The sequence below is a fragment of the Excalfactoria chinensis genome, chromosome 4 (genome assembly GCF_039878825.1).
Source record: "Excalfactoria chinensis isolate bCotChi1 chromosome 4, bCotChi1.hap2, whole genome shotgun sequence".
NCBI lineage: Eukaryota > Metazoa > Chordata > Aves > Galliformes > Phasianidae > Excalfactoria > Excalfactoria chinensis.
Window position 1 is genome coordinate 81,974,096 of NC_092828.1, and position 10,878 is coordinate 81,984,973.

The window sequence follows — 10,878 nt, forward strand, 5'->3', positions numbered from 1 at the left end:
GATGGGGGGGAGGGGACGGCTGCAGTGAGCACAAAGAGCCGCTCCCCCCACGCACTCTTGCAGCATCCAAATATTTCCAGCACTGGGAATATCCTGGGCCGGGTGCCGCCCTGCCTGCATGCTGAGCCTCACTGTGCTGCTCTGTGCTGGACTCTGCTTGGCCTCGAACTCATCCAAACCCAGCCCCTTCCCTTTGCTCCTCACTCCCAGTTTGCTTCCCCTTCAGCTCTCCTTTAAGCTGCAGAGGGTAAATTCAACACTGCAGTTGTGGGGTTCAACATATTTACCCCAGAACGTTCATTGTGGTGCCTCCCTTCCAGCCTCTGTATGTTGCAGATGGAGAAACTGAGGCACAGGCTCACGTCTTGCCATGAGGGTGAGGTCAGTCCCCGACCATGAATCACCTGTGGGGTGCGGAGAGCATCTGGAGCCCATCAGATCTCTCATGCAGGTGTGGCAGGGAGGAACGGGCTGTGCTGAGCTCTGGGAGCCCACTGTGTGCTGCCACACTGCTCCAGCCCCTCCTGCCCCAGCACTGACCTCTGCTGCCAGAAAAGGGAGAATACAGAACGACAATACACCTATTTCTGTAGGGTTTCCAGCTGAGAGCTGCTTGTTTCAGGGTATCCTTACAGAGGCTGAGCAAAGCCATGCTCCTTGCCAGATGCCATGAGCACCAGTGGTTCGTGCTGAGGCTGGGACTGGTGGTGGGGCTGAGCCATTGCTGGATGGGCCCTGGGGGTTCACCAGTCCACTCCACATAGGGCTGGCCAGGACAGGAGGCTGGGGATCCTGTGGGAAACATCCTGCTTGGCCACTGGCTGGGCAGGAGCGTGGCCAGCTCTGCGAGTCCTGATTGCAACCAGATGCTGCTCCAGCACCGCCGCAACCCGGAGACGGCCCACGCACAGACATGGTGCTGCAGTGCTGCCGATGCTGGGGAGGCTCCAACACGGAGCGCATGGCACCAGGTGCTGGGTCATCCCACCCAACGCCTGGCCGACAAACGGGATCCGCAGCTCCTCTGGCACAGCGGCTCCCATCGGGCTCCCGGTGCCCACTGGAGGGTGCTCTCTGCCAAGCTTTGCTGCAGCTCTTCCCCTTCAGCGGGCAGAGAGGCAGGTCTGGCTCCTGCAGGATCCGATCCCATTTCCTACACAAATATCCTCTCCGTCGCATCACGGTGTTTGCTTGCTGAAGCGGCTCCCCAGCCTTCACCCCACTCTCTGGCTCGGTGAGGTTTCTCTGCGATGCTTACGAGTCTGTCTGGATTCAATCAGCTCCCTTCTGTGTCATCGACAAACTGGGCTCCACTTCCCGGCTCCTTCCCCTTCCAGATGGCTGCTGGAAGCATTAAGCGCTGCCACGGGACAGCGGTTGCTGCCTTCATGACAAACCGAGATCCCCTCTGTCCCATCTCAGCCTTTGCTTTCCGGAACAGCATTCTTCTCCCACCCCCTTGTGCTGCTCCTCACAGAGGTCTGAACGGGCCAAGTTCCATCCTTACCACAGACCTTTCAGGCAGGCTGACAGACTTCCCTTTGCAGATCCCATCTACACTCCGCTCATCTATTTTTAAGCACAACTGAAAACCATTTTCCAGGAACAAACATACTGGGGGCTGCAACCCCTCAGACCCAAAGGGGTGTGCCGGAGCCAGGCCCTCAACCTGCTGCCAGGGCTGCATGTTCCTAAAGGCAGGTCTACAGTGAAAGCAATGCTGCTGGAGCCAGCAGTCCCTGAGCCACCCTGTGAGCACTTTGGGGTTGCAAGAGGGGCTGTGGCCATGCTGCTTCCTACCATGGAGGAGGTGGTTTTGCTGTCCCCAACTTCAGCATCCCAGCAACAGGGCCAACGGGAGCAGGACAGCCATGTGGCTCCAGCAGGGGCACAGCAGCTCATCCTCTCCCATCAGTGAGCAGCGTCACACCATGTGATCCATCACTGTCACTTCCCATTAGGATAATAACCGTCTCTTGCTGCATAATCTGCTCTCTGGTCCTGCTAGCCCCGACTGTGCTCCCTGCACGTATCAAACACACACAGAATGTTGTCATTACTGTCTGTGTCATTTGCTAAGTGGCTCCCAGCAAGTTAAGCAAACGTCAGTTAGAACTTCTCCTCATCACAACGTGCTGCTCAGAAGCTGCTTTGCTCCTTTACTGCCTGGAGCTCACAGAGAAGTGGGGACAGAGGGGGGGCAGAGGGGTAGACCCAACGTTCTGTTGCTAACATCAGTGCTGATAAAGCTGCTTATGGCTGCGCATGCTTTGGCTGTTTTTCTCATGAGCAGAAAACTCCGGGACCTGGGCCATGAGCTGCAGCCAAGTCAATGAGAGCAGTCACTGGCTGTGTGCTTTCTGAAGTGAGATCACATGGAAAACATGGGGAGTGAAGAGCTCTCACAGCCCAGCACCCTGTGCCAGCCAAGGCTGCTGCAGGAAGGCTCCCAGCAGCCCTAGAGCCCTGCAGTGGGCTGCTGGATCCATTCTGCTGGGATGTCCCTATTGGTTTTCTATTGATTGGTGTTTCAGCAGCAGCTGGGGTTCCCCAGAGAGGTGGGGAAAATCACGGAGGGATGTGTGACAGCACACAGGGCCAAAGAGCCATTTCTATAGGCATAGAAACACAGAATGGGAGCACAGCCCAAGTGGGAAAGCACCTCACCAGTTGGGTCCAACGCTGTGGGAAAGGAACACAGGTGAGATGGATGGGCACCCAACCCAAATGCAACCTGAGAACCTCTCCAGTGATGGGGACTCATCACAGCCCCATGAGCCATGTGCTGGTGAATGGTTGTCCCCACTGCACTTCCTTATACCAAGACCCAACCCCTCCTGGTGCAGCTTATACCCCTTACTCAGCCTTCTCCACATGGCCACACTCTGACCACGAGCCCCCATGAGCTCCAGGCTGAAAAGACCCAATTCCTCCAGTGTCATCCAGAACTTTGCTTGTCTCTATGGTCCTCCTCTGGACCCTCTCCCCACCTGTGCCATTCTTTAATTGAAGGACCAGAACCAAACACAGCACTCCGGCTGTGACCTGAGAAGCACTGTCAGAGATCCACAACCAGCAGGACTGGCAGCGGCACTTCAATTAACGCCCTGCTTAAGTGGGAGTTTCAGAATCAATCTATTGACTGAGGTTGGTAGTTATTCCTCAGTGCTCAAAAGGAGTTTCTTTCTCGGCGCACGTCACTGTCTGGAACACCCAACCCAGTATTTCATTAATGCAGACCTTCCATGTCATCCTTTCCCTCAGGATGGGCTGTTTGATCCCCAAGTGCCCAATTGTGGCCATCCGTCGCTTTCAAAGGAGTTCACTCAAACTCTGCTTTACTCCAGCAGGATCCCAAGGCAGAGCTTGCATTGAGCACCAAGATTGCTTTGGGATACATCTCCTCTTAGTATCCCCCCCCATTTCCAGAGGCGTAAGCAGTTCCTGGCTTGCCAAGCTTCCATCCTGGGAGGACTCAAGTCACCACCCACAGTGCAGTCTTCCCCTGTAGCCCTCAATTCCAGACACCCACAGCAGCGATGCTCTCTGGACTCTTACCATGCAGGAGAAGCACCACCAGGTGTCACTGAAGCTAAAGGGTTCTTGAGGCTGAGGACACCCCCGACAGGGAACAGCGCTTCAGCACCTTACCTTGGGTCAGCGTGAAGCTGTGGCTCTCCCAAACCAAGCAGGAGATATTCCCACCCCCTCTTTGCCATTATGAGCCCCGCCTGGGCTCTACCAAGAGGAGAAGACATCGCTCTATAGAGCGGATGGGGGGGATCCTGAGCAAAGCCCCTCTGCCCAAGCTTTGCCTCACATTGATATTCAGTGTTTTAAGCCCTCTTGTAACATAAACTTTTGATGTGTGGCTGTGACTGCAAATGGCCGAGCAGCAGCAGCGCACAGCTCAGCGATGTATTTAATTAGATACGGGCTAGTTTATATGCAACATTTATTTTAAAAACGTATTAAATTACCAGCATATTTTCTGCCTGGCTTCACATAAATATTCATAGGGCCCAAGGGGTGGGGGGGGAACTGCCTCTCCCAGAAATAAATAGCGATACTTTTTGGGATTGAAATACACATTTCTGGAGCGGAAATGAATTATTTATTTACCCTTCTGCTGTGAGACGTGGGCAGCACCAGGGTGGGCTGCTTAAGGGGGGAGAGGAGGAGAAGTGTTGGTTGTGGGTCTCACTCCTTGGTGGCATTGCTGGGTGCTGCCCCTGAGTGCCACCCGCTGTTCTTCTGAAGGGCTCCAGGAGTATCCACAGGGGTTTGTGGAGAGCTATCCCTGCTGCTAAGGGCCATCATAGAGGTTAGAAATGCTCTCTCAGACCCCTAAGTCCAGCCCCACTGCACCCATCCCCCTGTGCCACATCCCCAGGGCTCCAGAACACCTCAGGGATGGTGACCGCCCCAGCTCCTTAAGCAGCCTGTGTATCAGTGCTCTTAAAGATTAATTGCTGAAGCTTCATAAATAGGAGACAGGATAAAACATCACACGGTGCGCCCTGAATCAGCCCCATGGGAGCAGGTGGCACCCTGGCAACACAGCTTTGGAGCATCCCCTCCCAGGGGCAGGGTTGCATGGAGGTCCCTGGCAGGGGGTAGGAGACCCATGTGATGGGAAAGCTGAACCTCGTGCCTCGCTGCCATGAAAACAGGGGTCACTTACTGGTGCCCTTCTCACAGCCTGGGAGTCCTGAGCCTGGTAGGGGTGAGCCTTAAAGAGTCAGAGCTGGAAGCAGTGTGAGGAGAGGAGCTGCAGGGCAGGGGCAGCTATTTCTGAAGCCTTTCATTTCTGTTCTGACGCACTCAGCTGCTTCTGAGGCTCCCATGCATTCAAAAGGATCTTGCTCCAGTTTCTCTTCGGATACAACTTCACTTTTGACTTTCAAAGCTCCTGCTTTTTGAGGAGCTCACATGAAAAGCATCCAGACAAAGCCACCTTCAGCCCCTCACCACTGCAGACACAAAAGCCCTGACCCCATCAGCCTCGCACAGCACAACATTTCAGCTCCTTCCCACTCCACTCCTGTCTACCTGAAAACAACAGCTGCTTGGGCAACAAGTTCTTTTGGGCCACGCAGCCTGAGAACTCCTACACGAGTGGGCCCAACATTGATGGGAGTGGGTGGGATACCCTTCCACGAGGTCAGGTATGTGGATGAGGCTGGAGCAGCTGGGGGCTGCAGACAGTAGTCTGAGGCATATTGTAGCCCAGCATCTTTTGGCCCCTTCAAACAGAGCGTTCCCATTAAAAACAACTGGATAGAATGTATGCAGTGCCTGAACTCTTGGCAGCTTGATGCTTGGTCCCCAGTTAGCTTTAGGTGGTTTTGCTTTTAACATTAGTGATTGTAATTGATACCCGAACACGGGATAACTGCTCCTGGATTGAGCTGCTGTCAGCCTTCATGACACTTCATTCCATCACAGACTGATTTATGGGAGCTCAGGGCCTCACAGGTACGGTTTTCTGCTTTCCTGCCCAAGAGCTGCTTTTATTTTATCCTCATCACCTCTTCTCGCAGCTAACAAACCAGCGCTCACTGTCTGCCATTTGTTTGTGTTAGAACTGGACTGACTGAGCACAACAGGAGGAAGGTGTGCACATTCAGCTGGAGCTGCAGCAACAGACAGAGCCACACATGAGTGGGCGCATGGCCCTTTGGTTGATGCTCCTTTCCACCTATCCAGGCAGGGAGGAGCCCTGGTGGGAGCACTGTGCACAGAGGCACTGTGTTGGCTCTCCTTCAAGCTGTCCCCACACAGGGTCAGTCACCTCAAGTCACCTTTCAGCAGCATCACTTCCATACCCAGCAATGACATGTGATGCAGAGGGCACGGGATGAGGCAGGAGATGCCATCATGCCCACTCACTGCTGAGTACTGGGCTGGCATTACCCAGCAGATGGAGACACATGGAGAAAACCCTTCCCACCCTTCACACAAAGCCAAGAAGCAAAGAAAAGGCCCTTTGCCCTCCTCCTCTTTAGCACTGTTTCTCCCCAGTGCAGGAGAAGTAATCACCCACCTCTCCGTGCCTGATGTGGAAAGGCTGCTTTTCCATCCCATGTCCCAGCACCTTGCTGCAGTTAAGTGATGAGCACCATGGATTCCCCTTTGCTCTCCCCATTCTCTGATGGGGAGTTGATGTTTGTTCTTCTGTTTTTTCACCCAGTGCCATTCAATTAACAAAGCTGGACCTGCTTTGCCTTTGGGAGGGGCCTAATCCTCAGGAGGAGGGTAGAGGGGCACAGACCCCAACAGCCCCTGGGTGTAAAACAACTGAAAGCATAGCAACATCAGCAGAGCAGCAAGGCCCCAGGCTACAGCAAGCAAGGATGCGCTCAAACACAACAACCACAGAAATAAAGGAAAAGAAAATACCTCCAAAAGGCCTCAGGAAAGCAGGCATCTTCAACAAGACACCCTTAACTCCACTCCCAGCCCTTAAATGAGGGGCTGGGAAGGGCTGGATCCTTCATTGCATACACCTGAGCTCCCCAGGGTTGGTCTTGCCTTCCCACCAGCTGCTCCATTACTGCTTCAAGCCATGAATTAGCACTTCTGCTACACTGGGTTTAGCCCTGAGCCCTCAACAAGCACCTCCTGCCTCCAGTTATGACTGATCTGGATGATGTTATTGAATTAATACTATTGATGTCCCCTCCTGAAGGTCGGCCTGGTAATAAAGTCACACGATGGTATTTATGCTAATATGAACATTAATGACCTGCCATCTTTATGTGTATTAATGGTTTGCTTGTGATGCTCTTTATAGCTGTAATGGAAGGCCGGTGACTGATATACCTCTGCACTTTATGAAGGTAATTAAGAAAAGAGCACTTTCAGGCATCTATTCACAAACACCCACCAGGATATGGAGATTCCAACACAGAATGGCTCTGCTCTAAGGGACAAAGACCTCAGCCCACCCCAGCTATTGCGGTGTTGGATGCAATGAGCTTTAAGAGTCCTTTCCAACTCAAGCAATTCTATTTCCCAAGCACGTCGAGTTTCCCATTCTTCCCAGTGGCCACATGGGAAGAGTTCTGCTCAGTGCTCGCCCTGCAGGGGCCGGCTCTCCCATTCTTCTCTTTGCAGTGGGGTCACGACTCACTCCTGTCCTCTTGGGATGTCCATGGGGGTGGGTGAGCAATGCTCCGGAATGCATTCCCCACAAGCAGCGCTTCCACGCGCCCCACAAGTCAGCGAATCTGTGGGGTCACACGTCCTCCACCTTCACCTCATGCCTTGCTCTGCTCACATCAGCTCACCTGGGGCTGTCAGTGAGCCAGCAGGTGCTGCATGCACAGACATCCCATGCACGGAGCGCCCTGCGCCATCTGAGCAGATGGGCAGAGAGGCAGGATTGAAAACCACGGTCGTGGCCCTCCGTTTTGAGGCAGTGGAGCGCACGGTGCCGAAGCAGAGAGGGAATGATATCCTCTCTGACTGCTCAGTATGAAATATTTCACAGCTCGCGGAGTCCCGGCAGCACATTAGCATATGGCAGAGTTGCCTCATTTTTGGCTACTGCGAGAGAATGATTAATTAGTCAGACATTTTTCTGTCGGAAAGGGAAAACATTGCGATGGTTGCGGTTGGCAGCGTGCTGATGTTTGGTGTTCCTGTAAGGAAGAGGAGGATACGCTCGCTGGCACGCTGCCCTGAAATGTTTACCAGCAAACGTGCCTCCTCGTTGGCTTAAATGAGAAGATGGCACTCTGTGTGTTGGAGGAGTGATGCGTCGGGCATCAGCCCTTTGGAGGAAATCCGGCGTGGCCATTTCCCACTGTGGCAATGCACCTCTCCATCTCCACACTGAGCCTGGAGGAAAATGAAGCCTGGAAGTGGGAAAATAAGGGCTGGAGGGGTTTGTAACAGAACATCGTGGAATGCAAATGGAAGTGCAGGTGTCCAAAAGCACTGCTAGAAAGGGGATGGGAGTAGCGAGGTGTAGTGACAGCTGAGGACAGGATGGAGCTGAGCCAATGTGCTGCATCGTGCACCAGGGCCAGGGCATGGGGGGTTAGGGACAGGCAGGTGGCACCAGGACGGTGTGTCACACGTATCTCCTCCTGAGGTCTGGGTGAGAGGACAGATGGTGTGTGCCAGGATGGCCAAGCACAGCAGGCAGCAGTGTCACCTGAGCACTGGGGCTCAGCGGGTCCTGAGGCAGAAGGTCATCGCCTGCAGTAAGTGCTGGGCTCCTCAGAGGTGTAAAAATCTGACAGTCTGGGGAGTGTGTGTAAAGGGGAGTGGGAACAGACAGCAAGCGTGGCCACATCATTGCACAGAAACATTGCATTTAAAGGTTTGGGAGTGGAAAAGAGTGGTGATGCACTGGCACAACCTGCCAAGGGAACAAGGGGATCACCTGGAGGTGCCCCAGAACTGGGGGTATGTTGCACCGGGGGGTGTGGGGATGGGTATGGTGGGGATCTGAGAGGTCATTTCCAGCCTCAGTGGTGCTGTGGTTCTATAAAAGATGCTGCTCTCTGTCAGCTGAGGTCAGCAGGGATGCACAGGGATGCAACAGGTAGCTCTGCAAAACGCCCATGGAAAGCAATCGCAGGGGTTGGCTCAAGGGAGGATACATGATACTACAGTCCTGACAAAGCTCCTGAGCCCTGGAGTCACAGGATCATGAATCCTAGAACACCCCAAGCTGCTGGCTTTCCCTTTGCTGGATAAGTGGTGGCAAATTAGGTCGTGTGGAACTAACTGGAGCATTAACAGTTCTTCCTTCAGAGCTCCTGCTGCAGCCTCTTTGGGGAAATAAAGGCTGTCCCAAAACAGGGCTGGGGTCGGACGCTGTGCACCTCTGGGCTTTGCAGAGCTGTGGGGCCGGAGGAAGCTGCCGGCAAAGGGCAGCGTATGGGGAACTGTGAGGATGGGTAGAGGGGACAGTCCCCACCTTGTCCCCACTGATGCCCCATCACCAGGTCCTAAATTACAGATTGCTATTTCTCCTACTCCCTTTAAGCCATGAAATTCAGGTGGAGAAGCCGATGCTGCTTTGGCAGCACCACAAAGCAAGGGTCAGCCCCAGGGGTGGCAGAGAAGAAGCTGCCCTCAGAGCAGATCTCCTCCCAGACCAAGACTCTGTCTATTGGTAGGAGGGAGAAACAACATCTGCCACATCAGACACCTGTGAAGCATTCCTGCAGCTCAAGGTGGGGTGTGGGACTCCCCAGGCAGTGGGAAACTGCATGATGGGATGGAGTAGGATGAAGAGGTCCTGGGGGCAGCTGGGCTGAGGAAAGCTACTGGAGAGACCCAGCCCAGCACTGGGGTGAGCAGTTCCCACACACAGCTCAGCATGGAGCTCCCGGTGCTGCAGGAAACCTTACAGGTGGGAACAGCACGGAGCAGTCGGGCCGAGGCTCAGAGCCAGGGAACGGCTCCAGGGAGTGAGGTCAGAGGGTGGGACGCAGCTTTTGGGCACACGTGCCAACCCCTGAGCTCTTCCCACTCTTTTCCCATGCTGCCCTCCCCATGGACCTGCTGGCACATGCCGCCAGTGAGTTCACCCCAGCTCACTGCTGCAGCCCCGTGTGCTGTGGCATTGATGGGGCAGGGCATCCCGCTGGCACAGCCCCACGTGCAGAACATTAGTGAGATGAAATTTACTGCCTTGGTGCTTATTGCCATGGGGAGTTAACAAGGTTAATCACAAAGCCCTGAGTCATAAAAACAAAGCTATATGAAATAAAAGACCATCGGGTGATTCATTGATGGAAATGCCTCCCCTGTTCCCAATGAAAGCGCTCACAGCCATCTCCATGGCATTGTTCCTTTCAGCTCCATGGCTTTAGCTCACAAACCACCATCAGAGCCCCAGGACCTGCTGCAGATGGGGGTGCTGCTGCAGGGACTCAGGGTGCTCATCCCAGGTCAGAGACAAAGCCTCAGTGCCCATAGGTGCCACCTGCAATGAGGCCACAGCAAGGCATTGCCTTTCCCCCCCCGCCTCTGGTCCTCTCCACTCCCTTCTGTCCCATGTAAAGGTGGGCATTCTGCATCCAAACACATTTATGTTGGTTGACTCCCCAGGATCTCTGCCTGCATTCACAGCAGTAAACCCCTCTGGCAACCAAAATCTGGCTGGAAGGAGCTGGGGCTGGGCTGGTGGTTGGCTTTTGGGAAGGTGGCCCACAGGTGAGCAGAGAGATCCCCAGTCCTCATACAGGACATGGGCAGCCATGGGTACCCTCCGTGCTCCCTACAGCTCCATCTCCTTGGATGAGCCCTTGGTTTGGATGGAGCTGTTTCAGACAGCTCCTCGCTTTCACTTCGTTATGCAGCGCGAAGAGGGAACGGCTTCCAAGCTTCTGCCAGCACCAAATGTATGTTTGCACAGATTGGAGAGGTTACCTGGTTTCGCTCCATCTGAGATGGGTTATTTACTATAAATATGTTTGCTCTGGAGTCGTGAAAACGAAGGCATGTTGATTGAAAACCTTACAGCAGATGTTGGAGCGTCCCCCAGGAAACTGTCAGAGGCGTCTTTTGGTAGCGTGGAAGTGACACTTGCTGCAGAAACAGTCTGGGAAAGGAGTATTGTGTTGGGGGGGGGGGGGAGTTGTGCTGCTGGCAGGATATCGGGTCCCCGTTTGATGCATTAGGCAATGTGTTAAATTTTAATCAAAAGCACATTTATTATACATGCTAGGCAAAAAAAGAAAGAAAACAAAAACAGCAACGAGGCAGGGCTGCTGCTGCTCATCAGCTTCCTTAGAAATGGCTGGAGAGAATGGGGAGTACTCATGGCCAGCAGAAGGGCTCTGAATGGTGCTGCTGTTAGCACTGCTGACTTGAAAAAGGAATGGGCTTTCTTCTCCAAGAGAGCAGTGATGC